Genomic DNA, 18,404 nt, shown 5'->3' with positions numbered 1-18,404 from the left:
CATTTGCTTATGTCTTATAAAACTCAGCATAAGAAAAATACTGCCCTACCTTGACTGTGTAATCTTATTTGCTAAAGCCTTTGCTGTTAATTATTTCCATTCTGATTAACTGAAAGAGATTTATAGAGATGCTTAAATTTTAAGCCCTTGGTGCTTTTAGATATATACTGGTTGCAAAAATTTGGCATTAATGATTTCCCTCTGCTTATGTGTAAATGCCTGTGTTCCAAAGCTTTGCCACTAGATATTCAAAACGTAAATGGTCACGTAAGCCAGTCTTCCAGAAAGCAAAGCTATTTCAGCAAAATGATATTTCACATTTAGACAAAACAGTAGTATTTAGACAAGAATATTTTGACCAAACCATTTTCAAAACTGCTTAGGAAAAAGGGGAAATATTATACTTAAAGGTAATAACCTCTGTCTTGAAGAGAATAGAGGTGAGTGGGTTGGTGACAACTGATTTGGAGGCTTTTGTAGGGGGCTGTGGTGTCTTTTGCATTGTGTCATCAGCTCCTCCATCAAGTAAGCGTGTCGCTGTCATTGCTTATTGTAGAACATGAATTGATGAAGAGTAGTCAATCTCTTACATTATATGAAGTATAACTTCCTCTCTTTTTTACCTATAATACATCCTTTAACTTTTACAGATTGAAAAACCACTGTTAGACAAAGCAAAATGGAACTTGGAAAATCCTGTATAGTTTTGTAAAATAGCAATGGGCTTACTGTCAAATTAACTAATAGCTTATTAAATAGATTTTCATGAGCACTTGGAAAAGAAACAACCACCAGGAGCCAGCATGGATCTCCCTAGTAAGAAATCAGGTATGGCAGGGCCAGTTGCAGTGTCTCATGACTGTAATTACAGCGCTTTGGGAGTTCCAGGCAGGGGGTTTGCTTGAGGCCAGTAGGTCAAAACCAGCCTGGCCAATATCGCAAGACCCCATCTCTACAAAAAATTTTAAAATTAGCTGGGCATGGCAGCATATGATCACATCACTACACTCCAGGCTTGGGTGACAGAGTGAGACCCTGTCTCAAAAAAAAAAAAAAATCACATATGGCAGACTAAACTAATTTGTCTTTTTTTTTTTTTTTTTGAGACAGAGTCTTGCTCTGTTGCCCAGGCTCGAGTGCAGTGGCGTGATCTCGGCTCACTACAAGCTTCACCTCCCGGGTTCAAGCCATTCTCCTGCCTCAGCCACCCGAGTAGCTGGGACTACAGGCACCCGCCACCACGCCCAGCTAATTTTTTTGTATTTTTAGTAGAGACGGGGTTTCACCATGTTAGCCAGGATGGTCTCAATCTCCTAACCTCGTGATCTGCCCACCTCAGCCTCCCAAAGTGCTGGGATTACAGGCGTGAGCCACCACGCCTGGCCTCATTTGTCTTTTTAAAAGCATGAGAGGTATATAGTATGTCAGAATTTCGGCAAGGTGCTTGACAAAGACCTCATGATAGTCTTCTTGAAAAGAATCTTAGGTAGGTTTTCCCAAGGATTTGGGTGCAGGTAGTTTATTTGGTAAGTGATTTCAGGAAATCCTGCAGAAGACTGAGGAACTGAGACAGATCGAAAGAGTCACCACCATGGACAACTGAGACCCAATCCTGCTGGGGACCCTCTGAGACACGGTATGGAAAACATCTCTGAATTATTGCACTGAAGGACAAAGTAGCTGGGAATATTATCCACCACTTTCCATCCCTCACTGGTTGAGGGTCGATTCTGAGGTATTAATTCCTTGCGATGTCCAGCCTGCCTGGATGTGGACCAAGTTCACCCTCATAACCAGAGAATGCTCTCAGGCAGAGACTGCAGAAGCCAAGCATGGGAACTGTCTGCTTGCAAACTCGGGAGTAGATGGGGAGTGACTGTTAATGGGTCCTGCATTTCATTTTGAGGGGATGAAATGTTCTGGAATTAGATAGTGGTAATAGATGTACAACTTTGCGACTGTGCTAAAGATCACTGAATTGTATACTTTAAAATGATAAGTTTTATATGTGAGTTATATCTCAATTTAAAAAAAAAGAAAACCTCTGGGAATAAATGAAAGGGATATGTTGAAGTAACCACCAGCATCTCCAGTCATCCACCCCGCTCTACTATACCACCTGGTGTCCCATGTTAAGTTCACTTTCTCTCGAGGATAATGGCAGGTCACAATATTTTTAAAACAAAGAATACAAAAAGGAAAACATCAACTAAAAGGTTAGTGGGACAGGCTGTAGTCCTCTGTGTTGCGTATTGGTCCTGAAGCCATAATTAACATTTATTATCTCCCTCTTCTACTTATTCTAGATTCCTCTCACCCTCAACCAGCACTTTTGCCGGTCAGCATGGCTGGCCTCATGAGATGACCTAGACTTTCCTTTCTTAGATGTCTGATCATTTTGCCCCTGTCCTGCTGTAGTTGTGAAATGTCCCATTTATTGTTACCCCACATATCACTAAGAGGTACCCCTACACTACAGCCTGAACCATAGAGAGGTACAAAGCCCTCCTGACTGTGTACTCAAAACTTGCAGCCTTCTGAGTGACCCAAGAAATGGTCAGAGCAATATTCCTAAGTGTTGTACATGCTGACTTCAGAATCCAGATAATACTCCCTAGTGCTTGCCTCTCTTAGTAGTAGAAGGTACAAAATGCAGTAACTGGTTCTTGACTTGGCAGGATGTCCCAGTATTCCCTAGATTGCTGGACGTCTGGCCTCTGAATTTTTGTAGGAATTACTTCCTTCTCTCTGGTGCATGTGTCATAAGGAACACTCAGATTATTTGCCAGTTCATTCCTGTTCACCAAGTCCAGCTAACATTTTGTCATCAAAGTATTGGACCAGGATGATGTTCTGCAGAATGTCACGATGATCAAGGACTTCTTTGGACTGTTCTGTAACAGAGCAGGAGGGTTTATATGCTCCTGGAGCAAAACCGTGAATGTACACTGTGTTATCTGACCCAGGTGAATTCAACCTGTTCTTGATTCTCTTTTCTGAAGGGGATTTAAAAGAATTCATTAACCAGATCTCCAGCCTCATACAAGTGCTGACTTGAAGGGATACTACATCCAGCACAGCAGCTGCCATTGGAGCTACTTCTGCCAATTCTTGGTTTCTGTTAGTCCACTGTCATCTTCCACCATCTATCTGTGTTTTGCTCTGTTTTGCTTTGCAGGAGCCATTAAATGGGATATTGTGGGGACCACTGTCAATACTCCTGGGATATGGTGTTGCCTCTGATTTTGACCAGGAGTGGGGAGGGGGTGGGATGGAGAGAGCATTTTGGATCATTAAATAAGCCTTTTCTACCATTATGGCTCTTATCCCTCAGGTCAAGAAACCAATTTTGGGGTCTCTCAGTTAAGTACACTCATCCCATTTATCCTCTCAGAAGCAAGGGAGATCAGGGGATTGACCCACAGGCCTATTGGATCTACCCTGAGATGGCCTTGGGTCAGAAATTTATAGATTGCCTATCCTATATGTCCCACTCTAACATGAGGGCTCTGATGGTGCTTTAGATCCTCTGGGTATATCACTTAGGCCCTGTGTTCAGTAGTTCTTGAAAGATGTGTATATTCTACTTTCTCAGTGTACAGTTACTCTGAGAAATGGCCATGGGGCTCTTTGGGAAAGATTTGAGTGTGTATTGTGTAAGATTGCTATAGTGCTCCAGGGCTCCTCCTCAGGACACCCAGCCTCTCCTTCAATCCATGGGCTCTGGAACTGAGAACTGACTGGATCTGGTAACTATAAGAGATCAGGATTTTCCACTGTGGTGGCTGACATCAGTCTTTTACTCATCAGCTGTTTGGTTAGTTGGCTTGATTTTATAACAGTAACTTCATTGACTGCCCATTCATCTCACCTCTAGGAGCGCCATAATCTCTTAGCCACTTGTCCTTGGCTCCCTGGTTGTTGTTCTGGCCTTGCGGCCCATTAGGTTACTGTATTCATTTTATTCCTCTAATGTCTGAGTGCAGACATTAGTTTTTTTGTTCTGGAATCCTTCCTTCCTATGATAGGAAGCCCAGTTACGTGCCAGGATCGTCTATTGTCCATTCTAGCCAAAAGAAGACAGCCACCACTGAGCTTCTCAACAATGCTAATGTCCCCTTACCAGTGCAGTCTTCATTGTTTCAGTGAAGGGAATACCCCTGCCCATGGGTGGGCTCTCTTGCCTTATATCCATTCTAGCATGCCATCCCTCTGAGCCTTCTGACCCCTCCTCAGCACTCTTGTTAAGCATTTGTGGAATCTCCACCTCGTTTTTGGCATACCATCATCCTCAAGCACCAAGGCCCATTGCAGCAGTGTATTAGGACTGGCTCCATGTGTTCTTACATGCCAAATCCTGAGTCACAGAAGCCTGTCTCTATGTCAATAAACTCTTCCTTATCCAGCTTCTTTTCTACTTCCCACTAGGCCAGCATCCTCAAGATCCATAACCATACATGTTCTTCCAGTTTCTGCCAGTCCAGGTTCTGTTCTTTTGGGGGAATAATCCATTTCTTCTCAAAGCAGGATAATATTTCTCTGCATAGGGCATGTTGGTATTCAGCCCTGTTTACTGGAGTGGAAGTAGGGACAGATCTTGAGGAAGACCAAGGTTATCTTGCCAGTCTCCTTTCAAGAGAGGACTTGGAATGGCTTCCAGGTGATAGGAGGCTACTCTCCTCTAGCAAAAGGGAGTGAGCCACTTCTGCTAGACCCAAGGGTTCAGAAGAATCTGGGGTATCAAGGTTGTTGAGGGCATTTGCCCAAATGGGCCCCACATATCTCAGAGTCACACTCCTTCCCAATCAGGGCCCTGACTTAAGCAAAGGAGCCTTTCTGGGCGTGTGAATTTGGTCTCCTTTGTATGTGCACCACCATTGTAATCCAATTATGGGCCGGATTCTCAGTACATTCTGGCTTCTGCACATAGGAGATGTGGGTTCTTTTAAATAGAGACCTGGGGGCTTTCTAGTTGTCAGGGCATCTCTTCAGGTAATAATTGGCTAATCGGAGCCTGTCTTCTCTTCTTTCATTCCAGTCCATACCCAGGTGAGAGTGTAGGTAACTGACCCAGTAGTGTGACAGGGCTTATCACCACTACACTTCCTACCAGCAGTGGGATCCTGTTGTCATCTGGCTAGCATCAAGTCCAGTGTCTCATCCTGAGACTACTTTCTAGGGCCATTTCTGGCACCAGATGTTTTATTTCGGCTTCCCCAAAAGCAAATCCCTGAGGCACGGTTCTTGGTTGAAGTGGGGAGGTGATCCCAGAGAGTGGGGTGAGGGTACGGAGGCATGAAACAGGAAAGGGAAGAAAGCAGATAAAAAGTGTGTTAATGAGCAGGTTAGCACTGTGGACCACCGCACTGAATCCCACTGAGAAGTGAGGAAGCTGGGAATGCATCCACCAGGCCTTCAGTTATCAAGATGAGGGTTACCCCTGAGATGTTAACTACTTGTTGGACCTAGGCTGAACATGCTTCCATAGCCAAGAAAGGGCTTCAGGTGAAGAGACACAGAGAACCTTCTGCAGGCCACATTCCAGGCTGGGATAAGGGGAATTGGGTGTGACATCAATAGCATCTCATCCCACAGTGAACTAAGAAGATAGAAGAGCAAATGCAATGAATATTTGCATGCTTTCGATACTACTCATCAAAGGGTCAACTCAACTTAGAAGAAATTACAAACCCTGATCAGCATTTTCAGCCCAGTATGCTCATGTGGCCAAGCCACAGCTGCCTTTAAATAGTAACAACTCTGGAAAAAAAAAAAAAAAAAAAAAATCCCTGGACTGAGTGCCTGGAGCAGAGCCCGTCATTGTGACTCAAGTATCACAGGTGCTCAATCCAAACACTTGTGAAATTGAACTTCTGTTTCCTGGCCAAGTACTGCTTAAGCCATGAAAAACCTTGGTGGGTAGGTTGTAAAAGAAATCAGATATTACCTATAATTTCCTAACAGTAAAATTTCTCCATGTAAATAACCCAAACTTCTTTAAAATCAAACATTAAAAACTTTTAATACAAAATATAATTTCCTGCCTTCTTAAGCAGTGAGTCATAAGCATAATCTTATCTTTTCCTGATGACTCAAAGTCATTATTACAAGTGTCAGTTATTGTCCTGTACTGCAGTGCCCTCAGGACTGCTGAGGTATGGAGCTGTTTGCCCCTTTAGTCCGTGGTTTATAAGCACTGTTTTTTTAAACTGCTGCGTCTGCCTTTTATGGTTTATGCATGTTCTTTCCTTTTAGACTAGTAGCTAACACTGGTTTTGTTTGGTTTTCCAATCTCTGTTACCATTTTCCAAGGTGGGCTTGGAAAATAAATGGAGCCATTTCTTAGGATTATACTTAGCCTCCGGATGAGGGCTTAAGGGACTCTGTGTGGAGAGCATAGGCTTTGTGACATCTTTGCTGCTCCAAGACCTTTTTAGATTGCTTTATAAGAGAACGTTAGTCTTCCAGGTTACCAGCTTTGTTTCAGATAGTTAGGGTTTCCAGGTAAATAATTTTGGATAAGTGAGATTGTGTGCCTTTTATTTATTTCTCTTGCCTTATTGCACTGGCTAGGACCTCTAGTCCAATGTTGAATAGAAATGATAGCATCTTCGCTTCATTCCCAGTCTCAGGGAGAACACTTTAACTATTTCACCAATAAGAATAATGCTTGCAGGCTAGGCATGATGGCTCACACCTATAATCCCAGCACTTTGGGAGGACCAGATGGGCAGATCACCTGAGGTCAGGAGTTCAAGACCAGCCTGCTCAACATGTTAAAACTCCATCTCTACTAAAAATACAAAAAATTAGCCAGGTGTGGTGGTGCATGCCTGTAGTCCCAGCTACTCAGGAGGCTGAGGCAGAAGAATAGCTTGAACCTGGGAGGTAGAGGTTGCAATGAGCCGAGATCGCACCACTGCACTCCAGCCAGGGCAACAGAGCAAGACTTCTCAGAAAACAAAACAAAAAAACAAAAAAAAAAGAATAATGCTTGCTATATTCAGTGTCAAATTAAGGAAATTCTTTTCTATTTGTAGTTTGCTAGAAAAGCTTTAACTATAAATGAGTGTTGAATTTTGCAGGATGCCTTTTCTGCATCTATTGAGATGATATAATTTTTCTCTTTTTTCTGTTAATGTTGTGAATGATATTTAATTTCTTACTGTTAAACTATCCTTAGAGGTCTGAAACATGCTCCACTTGGTTGTTACAGCAGGTGCTGTAGAGGACGGTTCCACCCTGGCCCAGATGCTGTATGGGCAGGGGTTGAGCCACAGTTATTAATAACCCAGTTCTTGGCAAAATGCCTCGTGATTCTCCCAGAACAGAGAGGATGGGAGGCTTGTGAGGAGTTGCCCTGAGGCCAGCTCCTCTTGCCTCCCTGTCTTTCCTGTGAAGGTTTTGATGAGACTCTGAGGAGCTCAGAATAGACCTGCAGAATGCAAAACCACTTAGCTGCAGTCTAGGCTTGGCTCACCAGCAACAAAGTATCCCACAACTCCTGCTGCAGTCATCCTGCCCCTTTTGAGTAGGTGTTGTCCTTTTTGGACTATGAGAGAAGGACCCAGGAACCTGGCACTTTGGCTTACCCACTTCCTTTCCCTGTCTATGTCAGTAATCAAGTGCCTGAAACTAAAAGCAGCTCATCGTATCATTACCATCTGACTTGGCCTTGCATTGGCTGCCACTGTGTGCAGATTATTCCTAATCTCCATTCAGGAATAAAGGACTATGGCCCCAGCCCCTGGAAGACCTGCTAGCAGCTGGCCCTTCACTGTCTACCATTTGAGCACTGCCCAGCTGAAGACAACCACCCTGCCCAAGTTTATGCTCCCTTTCAAGGTGGCTGCCTCCAATAACAATCAATGGAGACATAACTCTGTCACCCCAGTGTGGGACAGTGTCAAAGTGTGGCTCATCCTCAGAGCTCCCCACGGGGCTGACAGCCATGCCACCTGGCCTGCCCAGTCCTGCTGCCTTCACTTCCTTTACACCTGTTGGCCTCAAGGCTCCCTCCTGATCGACATCCTGCACACAATCTTGGCCTCAGAGTCTGCTCCCCCTTATTTTGAGGTATAATTTATAAGGGTCCTGTTCTAAGACAGTGATGACATACTATCCTTTTTATATCTTTCTAGTTCCAGTTAGCTGATAAATTATTGAAGGTTTTTACATCAGTCTTCACAAGAGAGACTAGTCTGGAATTTCTTTCTCTTTCTTATAAAACATCTGTTATTTGAAAGCCACCAGCAGTATTTCTGAACCAATAACTGATTAACTTTTTTAAAGAGCTTGATCCTGATCATATTCAGTGAAACCTTTGAATACTTTAAGCAGTGTTTACTCCACTTCATAAATGAAATCAGTGATCTGTCATCAGAATTAAGCCCATCTTGAAGGAAAGAACAGGGAGATAGTGAGGTGGGTGGGGATAACAAACAACTACCAGCATCCCCCAGGACAGCTGCTCTGTTTACCCCACAGAGATTTTCTTTCTTTCCTTCTTTTTCCTTTTTGTGGAGAATGGGATCTCACTGTATTGCCCAGGCAGGTATCGAACTCCTGGGCTCAGGCTGTCCTCGTGCCTCTCCAGCAGAGGTTTTCTTTGATGACAGAAGCTGCTGGTTTGTATTCCAGGGGCTTGATGCAGCAAGGGAGATGTCACTGCGTGGTCTACAGCGTGGGCTGTACTAATGGTGTCTTCTCGTGCGTACATCCTTGGGAGAGCTCTCAGTAATCAGCAGCTATCTCTTTTCTGTTGTTGAGGTTATATCTTCAGCTTCCTTCTACTGTACCTTCTTGCCATATACTTTTTGACTCTGACATCTTTAGGCCTGCTCCAGAGTCAGTACTGGGTATTTGCTTTAGACAATTATTGCATTCTAAATAAATGCAATATCACCTTATTTTATCACCTTTTTGAGGTATAATTTACAATAACATGCACCCCTTTTAAAGGTACAGTTTGAAGAGTTTTGGCACATATAGATAGCCCTGGAACCACCACCACAATCAGAATAGAGGACACTTTTCATCACTTCACCAAGTCCTTTCATGTCCCTTTGTAGCCAGGCGCCCTGACCCTGGTTGGTCCCTGAGCAACCACCAAACTGCTTTTTCTGCTGACAGCTTCGATGTGCCTTTTCTAGAATTCACATGATGAAATCATACAGTATATTCTCTTTAATATCTGGCTTCCTTCACTTAGCAAAATGTATCTAAGATTCATCCATATTGGCCGGGTGCGGTGGCTCACGCCTGTAATCCCAGCACTTTGGGAGGCCAAGGCGGACTGATCACCTACGGTCAGGAGTTCGAGACCAGTCTGACCAACATGGAGAAACCCTGTCTCTACTAAAAATACAAAATTAGCTGGGCATAGTGGTGCATGCCTGTAATCCCAGCTGCTCAGGAGGCCGAGGCAGGAGAATTGCTTGAACCTGGGAGGCGGAGGTTGTGGTGAGCAGAGGTTGCACCACTGCACTCCAGCCTGGGCAACAAGAGTGAAACTCCATTTCAAAAAAAAAAAAAAAGATTCATCCATATTGGTGTATATATCATAATTCATTCCTTTTATTGTTGAGTAGTACCTTCTAGTGTATAGATATGTCACAGTTCGTTTATCCAACGAAATCTTAGACTACTTTAATCAATATTTATTATCAGTAGAATCAATTATTTTTAAGTTTGAATGCCTACTGTGTGTCGAGCACTGGTATTTGAAATACATTGTGAACAGAATCATAATTTATACCCTCAAGGAGCTTACAGTGACAGCAAACAGAAAAAAATAAATAAATTATGCAGTATACGTATTAGTTTCCTAGGACTACTGTAACAAATTACCATAAACCTGGTAGCTTAAAACAACAGAAATTTACTCCCTCGCAGTTCTGGAGGCCAGAAGTCCTAAATGCAGGTGCTGGTGGAGCTGGTTCCTTCTGGAGGCTCTGAGGGAGATGCAGTCCATGCCTCTCATATCTTCTGGTGGCTGCTGGCCGTCCTCGCCATTCCTTGGCTTATAGACACATCACTTCAGTCTCTGCCTCTGTCTTCAGGTCACCTTCCATCTTCTCCTCTTCAAGACACTTGTCATTGGATTTAGTGCCCATCCTAATCCAGGATAATCTCATCTCAAGGCCCTGACTTAATTACATCTGCAAAGACCCTTTTTCCAAATGAAGTCATGGTCATAGGTTCTGGGTAGATGTATCTTTTGGGGGGCTACCTTTTAAACCCCTATAATATGTTAGAAGAAGGAAGTGCTATGGTAATAATAATAATAGAGTAGAACAAGGAGGATCAAGAGTGCTGGAGGGATGCTGGATGCAGCTTCAGCAGGGTGGTCAGGATAGACTTCATTGAAGAGACACTGAGCAAAGGATATGAGAAGCCATTGCAGGGTTGTAAGCCTTGGAATGATAAAACCCGACGCTATTTAAAAAGGACCACTCTGTGGTTGCATTAAGAATAGAATGTTGGCCGGGTGCAATGGTGCATACCTGTAATCCCTAGCACTTTGGGAGGCCCAGGTGAGCAGATCACTTGAGTTCAGTTCGAGACCAGCCTAGGCAAGATGGCAAAACCTCATCTCTACAAAAAATTTAAAAATTTGCCAGGTGGTACATGCCTGTAGTCCCAGCTACTCAGGAGGCTGAGGTGGGAGGATCGCTTGACCCAGGGAGGTGGAGGCTGCAGTAAGCCATGATAATGCCACTGCATTCCAGCCTGTGTGACAAAGTGAGACCCTGTCAAAAAAAAAAAAAAAAAAAGACTATCCTTGGGCTAGATTGTGAGCAGGGGTGAAGAGGTGACTGAATGTATTAGTAGTCAGCTCGGCGAGGTGGCTCACGCCTGTTATCCCAGCACTTTGGGAGGCCCAGGCAGGCAGATCACGAGGTCAAGAGATCGAGACCATCCTGGCCAACATGGTAAAACCCCGTCTCTACTAAAGATAAAAAATTAGCTGGGTGTGGTGGTGGACACCTATAGTCCCAGACACTCAGGAGGCTGAGACAGGAGAATTGCTGGAACCTGGGAGGCGGAGGTTGCAGTGACCCGAGATCATGCCACTGCACTCCAGCCTGGCAACAGAGCGAGACTCCGTCTCAAAAAAAAAAAAAAAAATAGTAGTCTTCCAGGTGAAAGATGGTAGAGGCCTAGACCAAGGTAGAAATATAGAAGTGATAAGGGTAAGCCAGGCATGGTGGCTCATGCCTGTAATCCCAGCCCTTTGGGAGGCCAAGCAGGGAGCCGATCACCTGACGTCGGGAGTTCGAGACCAGCCTGACCAACATGGTGAAACCCTGTCTCTACTAAAAATGCAAAATTAGCCAGGCATGGTGGCACATGCCTGTGATCCCACCTACTTGGGAGGCTGAGGCAGGAGAATCTCTTGAACCCGGGAAGCAGAGGTTGCGGTGAGCCAAGATGGTGCCATTGCACTCCAGCCTGGGCAACAAGAGCAAAGCTCTGTCAAAAAGAAAAAAAAGTGATAAGGGTGGATGAAGCTGGATTTCTTTTTCAATTTAAGTAAAACTTACATACACAAAGTGCACAAATCATAAGCCTACAGCTCAAAGAATTTGCACAAAGTAAACACTATCTAAAGTACCCAGATGAAGAATCACTCGTTATCTACACCCCTAGAGGCCTCCTGTGCTGGCCCCAGGCACCATCCCCTTTCAAAGGTAACCACTGTCCTGACTTCCTTTTTGAACTTTATGTACGTGAAATCATACAGCATAGACTCTGTTGTGTCCAGCTTCTTTCAACACTGCTTGTGAGTGTCATCCCTATTGTTGCATGTAGCAATTGTTTTTTTGTTGTCATTGCTATATAGTGGCAATATTCCATAATTTATCCATTATACTGTTGCTGGACATTTGGGGTTTTGCTAGTCTGTGGCTAATACAAAGAATGCTAATATAAACGTCTAGTGTGGATCTTTTGATGTAGGTATGTACATCTAGGAGTGTCATTGCTGGATCACAGCATATATGAATGTTCAATATTAGTAGACACTGCCCCCCAAATTTTCCAGGTTTCCAATTTACACTCCCATCAGCAGTGTCAGAGAGTTAGGTTCTGGATATATTTTGAAGGGAAAACTAATAGACTATCAGCACAGATTGAAAGGAGATGAGAGATAGGACTCACGGATGACTTCAAGGGTTTGGGGCTGAGCAACTGCTAGGCTAGGCTTGGTATCAACAGAGATAAGGAGCTGGCTTTGGGAAGGGAAGTGGGCAAAGATCAGAAATTTATTTTTTTTATTTTTTTTATTTTTTGAGACAGTCTTGCTCTGTCGCCTGGGCTGGAGTGCAATGGCACGATTTTGGCTCACTGCAACCTTCTCGTCCTGGGTTCAAGTGATTATCCTGCCTCAACCTCCCTAATAGCTGGGATTACAGGTGCCCGCCACCATGCCCAGCTAATTTTTGTATTTTTAGTAGCGCCGGGGTTTTGTCAAGTTGGCCAGGCTGGTTTCGAACTCCTGACCTCAGGTGATTCGCCTGCCTTGGCCTCCCAAAGTGCTGGAATTACAGGCCTGAGCCACTGCATCTGGCCAGAAATCCTCTTTTAGACAAGCATGAAATGGCTCTCAGGCTCCCAAATGGGGATGTTGGGAGGCACCAGACATACAAATCTAGACCTCTGAAGTGTGGTCTGGACTAGAGATACAACATTGGGAGTTATCGGTGGAGAGGGTTTTTAAACCATTAAAGAGGTAGGCACACCAAGGAGGGCAGTGTCAGTGAGACGCCCTAGGGTGCTCCAACCCCAAGGAATCAGGGAATAGGAGACATCAGCAAAAGAGATAGAACAGCTGGAGCCAGTGAGAGGAAGGAAGACCAAGAGAGCGTCTCCCTGGATGCTGGCTGGGGAAATTACATCAGCAGGAAGGAATCATTACCTGGGTGGCATGCAGCTGGCAGGTCCAGGAAAAGGACAGCTGACTGTTGGATTTAGCTACGTGGGGGGTCACTGGTGTCCTTGACAAGACAGTTTCGTTGGACTGCTGAGGGGCCTAGCTGAGGTGACTGAGAAGTAACCAGAGAAACTTGGAGACAAAAGTAAGCATCAACATCTCTTGATGGGCTGGGCTATAAAACAGAGCAAAGCAAAAAGAAAAAAACAAGAGGGGGGCATAAGGTAGGTAGAAAGGAAAGTAAAATCAAGAGAAGGGATGTTTTTCTTAAAATATGGTGGTCAAGACAGGCCTCACTGAAGTAGAAGCATGGTGTTTGACTTTTTTCTGCCTTACCACCAGAATGTATCCTTCAAGGGGGCTGAGATCTGCGGTTGTCTTGTTTATTGCTGCATCCCCCATACCCAGAACAGGGTCTGGCACATAGACTCAATAACTCTCTTAAATAGATGAGCAAATCGGGCTTGATAAACAAGAAACACATATAACATGCCAACATGCCAAATAGTGCCCAAGGGATACAATGAAGAAGGAAAGAGAGAAACAATGTTGGGGTGGTAGTTGACATTTTACATAGGGCTATCACTAAGGCTTCAGTGACAGGGAGACTTTGGAGCAATGACAGGTATATATAGTGGTAGAGGCCTAAACCAAAGCATGAGGCCAGAAAAAAAAAAAAAAAAAAAAAAACTCATTCACAGATGATATAATTGTGCATGCAGAAAACACACAACAATCTGAATTATCCAAATAGAGAATTTAACACTGCTAGAGATAGAGTCACTCCATATGATTAAAATTTTAACCCTCCAAGAAGATACAACAATTTAAAGTTTGTCCTTAATGGCTTCAGATTCTATAAAGTAAAAATTGACACAATTAAAAGAAAATAGACAAATCCACAATCATAATGGAAGATTTTAACACTTCTCTCAGTGATCGATGGAACACACAGACACAAAATCATCATAAAGATACAGAAGATAGGAACAATACAGTAGCAGATTTGGCCTAATAAATAAAACAAACTACAGCATCCAATTTTTTTTCTCTTTGTGCAAATACAGAATATTTATGAAAACTGGCCACACACTATACCAAGTCTCAACCACCTGGGTGATGGCTACAAGAGCACTTGTCTTGTAATTATCATTTATACGTGTATTTATTTTCCATAGTATGCTCTATGCCATATATGCTGTATTATAACACAAAAAGTACGGCATAGGCCAGGCACGGTGACTCACACCTGTAATCCTAGCATTTTGGGAGACTGAGGCAGATGGATCACCTGAGGTCAGGAGTTTGAGATGAGCCTGGCCAACATGGTGAAACCCTGTCTCTTCTGAAAAATACAAAAAAATAGCCAGTCGTGATGGCATGTGCTTGTAATGCCAGCTACTCAGGAGGCTGAGGCCAGAAAATTGCTTGAACCCAGGAGGCGGAGGTTGCAGTGAACTGAGATCACACCAGTGCACTCCAGCCTGGGTGACAGAGCGAGACTCCGTGCCCCCCCGCCAAAAAAGTACAGCATAAATGAAACAAAATGTGACAGACAATGATAACACATCATTCTGGGTAGGCCGTATATTAGGAAATGGAAACAAAGTCAGAAGGGAAGTTTTAGGAGCACTTAATTCCCTGTAATGCAGTAGGGAATTGATTTTGCAAAACCATTCCCAAGCAGTTGAGCTATTTTCAGACAATATAGCACCTTGGCAAGCAGGGAAAAGATTTTGGGCTCCTCAAGTTCATGAGAAGAAATTGTTGTGGTATCTATGACAAATTATCTTTAAGACCTTTTCCTGTTGACTCTGAATGTATTTTAGAAGAGAAATTTTAACAGTGGGAAAGAGCAGGCAGAGGTGGACCTTAAACAAGGGACATTGGGGATATGGAAACTGGAGGGGGAGCCAGAGGGGAGAAGATCTAGAAATGTTAATGAGTGGCAGGGCAGTGTTGGTAGGGACCTTCCTCTTCTGGAGAAAGGTATTCCACATCAGCCACCATGGAAGCTTCTAGAAGCCAAACATTCAAGAGACTCCTCTGCCAAGCTTGGTTTTTCAGGGAGTCTCATGCATCTGTATTTTAAAGCTCCATATGGATGATCCTGATGTGCAGCCAGGGTTAAAAAGCCTGTGTGCTCCTGAGACATTAACCTGCCTGCAAATCCCTTGGGGTGCTTTTTAAAACTAGGTTCTGATTTTAGAGGTCTGGGAGGGGCCTGAGAGTCTGCATTTCCCACAAGTGCCCTGGCAATGCCGACGCTGCCCATCCCTAGGCCACATTTGGAGTATTGAAGGGGGAAAGAAATCAAATATAATTTAAACCGCCAAGTTTGTGAAACAAAGCATGTGTGTTTTCTGGCAGAGTGAGATTCACAGGGCTTCTCCTGTTATGAAATGAAAAGAGCAAGTACAAAACAGCGCAGCAGGACACAGTGAAATTCCTTAGGGGGTCACTAATTGAGACAGCATGGCCCCAGGTGTACCCTGACCCTTGAAAATATTTTCACAGTGCTCCATCTGTTTTTCTCCACCAGATTATGCCTTCTAGTTGGTCTTGATTGCTTGTTCCCAGCAAAAATATTTGAGGTGAAGGAATAAATTCAGCCAAGACCAACAAAAAGGAAGGAAGGATTCCTCACTGCTCTCTGAGCCCCTTGTTTTCATAGCACGTGGCTGAATCTTCCTTAATGCGGGGGATCAGCTGAGTGGTCGTGGTGAGAAGCCACAATGTTTTCTGAACAAGCTCATTTCTGCATCTGTTCCCTCTGACCTGAAAAATGCCTCTTTGTTCCATTCCTCTTGTTCCTTTAGAAAGGACTCCCACTTTGTGGTGTTTACTCAAATTAGTTACTTCAGAATACATAGGCATCAATTCACAGAAAATCCACTTGGGTTACTCAGTTGACACAGTTGTCCTTTGGATGTAGGCATATAGGCAAAAGGACATGGAATATTAAAATCATTTTGTAACCTTACTCAGAGGCTCGGGAAGCCCTGAGTTTTTACCAGTATATACTGGTGAAGTACAAGTTTAAACATTTATGTTAGTATTTCCCTACATTATTTTAAGTTAGGCTTTCTTTGCTTTCAAGTCTTAGGTGTCTTTTCATTTTCTTTTATTTTTAAGGCTGCCATTCAAGTCATCTGTGTCCCATTAGTTGTTATCATATCTCACAGAAGTGTGGCCAGAAACAGAGCCACAGCAACACGGAGCTGTAGCCTGCAGCTGCCAACCCAGTGCCAGTTCTATGCAGCCACCTGGCCTTCAGCTCTGGCCAGCAGTTCCTCTGATCCTAGAAGCTCTCTGCCTCTTGTTATATTTGCTAAATATTCTAAATTGCTTGGAATAGCTCAGTGAAGAAGGTCAGCACTACGCCCCATTTGGTGAATGTAAACTCAGGAAGGTTGTATACTTTTTATTTTATTATTTATTTGTTTGTTTATTTGATGGGATCTTACTGTGTCACCCAGGCTGGAGTGCAGTGGCACATTGATAGCTCATTACAGCCTCCAACTCCTGGGCTCAAGTGACCCTCCCACCTCCCAAGTAGCTAGGACTACAGGTGTGTACCACCATGCCTAGCTAATTTTTTAAAAATTATTTTCTGCAAAGAGAGGGTCTCACTATGTTGCCCAGGCTGGTCTCAAATTCCTGGCCTCAAGCGATCTTCCCACCTCAGCCTCCCAAAGTGCTGGGATGATTGGCGTGAGTCACTGCACCTAGCCTATACACTTTTTAAATTCAAAATTCCGTTAATAATAAATACAGTTAATTGCCTAAGTGCCTATAGGATGTTATAATGTGTGTGTGTGTGCGCGCGCACGCGTGTGTGTGCGCGCGCACGCGTGCGTGTGCCGTATAAAGACTACATTAACACATTCTTTGCAAGTCACGGGGGAAAAGGCCATATTAAATGACCCCACAATGAAATAATCAGACAAATCCTCAATGTAAGACATTATACAATTCAAACAATTAGCCTGGTCTCTTTAGAAAGTCAATGTCTTGAAAATAAAAAGGTGGGAAAACTGTCCTAAAAGCAACTGTATTCATGACAACCAAATGCAGTGTATGAATTCTTTCTATCCTGGAAAGCTATAAAAGAAACCTGGGGACAACTTGAAATGGTTGCTTTGCATACTTTCACAAAGTCTAAAGTTGTTCACCGCCTTAGAACATTTCCGCTCTTACCACTCTTCTGTCATATGCTATTTTACCTGTCCAAGATTTAAGTTCTACCTTTTAATTTTTTTCAAAATGCCACCAATTAAATACTCCTCTGCAGCGAGACCTTTGATGTGGGTTGAGGGCCTCACCCTGATGTTCTGGAGCATGATCATGAGACATCTTGATGGGCATTACATTTTTTTATCCTACGTGGAATTCACTGGGCTTCATGAATCTGTGGTGGGAAATGTTGAGCTGTTGTACTTTAAGTGTTTCTCTGTCCCGGTCTCTCTTCTCCTTCTAGAATTCTAGGTAAGCATATATTAGACTTTATTGTCCTACATAGCTTATTTATATATCTTAAATTTTTTCTTGTTTTTCGCGTCTTAACTCTGCAATGTGCCACATAATTTTTTTCTGACATATCTTTGAGTTCATCAAATCTCTCCTTAACTGTGTCTCATCCACTTTTAAATCCATCCACTTAATTTTTAATTTCTATTATTGCTATTTCTAGAAGTTCCATTTTAGTTTTTATCCTAATAATCTGTATCATCAATTTTCACTCCCTGTTCTTTTTATTTTCTGCTTTATCTATCAAAAATGGAGAAATAAGTACAGATATCTCTGTCATGATGGTAGATATGTCAGTTTATCCATGTAATCCACGAATAAATCAATTTGTTGTTCTTGTTTTTTGAAGCTGTTTTATGAACTGTAATTTTTTTTTAATGTTACAACTTTCTGGTGATAGATGTCCTTTCTATCACTAATGATTTTTTTTTTTTTTTTGCTTTCTTTTGGATAGCGTTTTCCTATTTTCATCATTTTACTGTAAATGTTGCTGTGAGCATATGTTTGGTATATCTCTTGTCAATAGCATGTAACTGTATGTGTGAATTTTTTATTCCAGTCATTATAGTCTCTGTCTTTCATATGGTCCATTGAATCCATTTACATTTATTGTAATTACTGATACATTTGAACTGATATTTCTCCTGTCTTACTTTGTGGTTTATATTTGTCCTGAATTTTTAATAACTCTTTTCTCTTTTTTTTTTTTTTTTTTTTTTTTGCTTTCATCAGACTATGCAGGAATATATTGCAGTTAGAATTCTCTAATTCATACATATAAATGAATTGAAACACTTTTGGAATCATCTATCAAAGTTTAAAATACATACACACTATGTTTCAGTCTTTCTACACATGTGTACCAGAACACATGTACCAGAATGTTCCAAGCAGCATTTTTCATAATATCCAAAAGCTAAGTAATCCAAATAGCTATCAA

The sequence above is a fragment of the Macaca thibetana genome, chromosome 2, assembly GCF_024542745.1.
Source record: "Macaca thibetana thibetana isolate TM-01 chromosome 2, ASM2454274v1, whole genome shotgun sequence".
Classification (NCBI taxonomy): Eukaryota; Metazoa; Chordata; class Mammalia; order Primates; family Cercopithecidae; genus Macaca; species Macaca thibetana.
Note: the sequence above shows the minus strand (reverse complement) of the source record.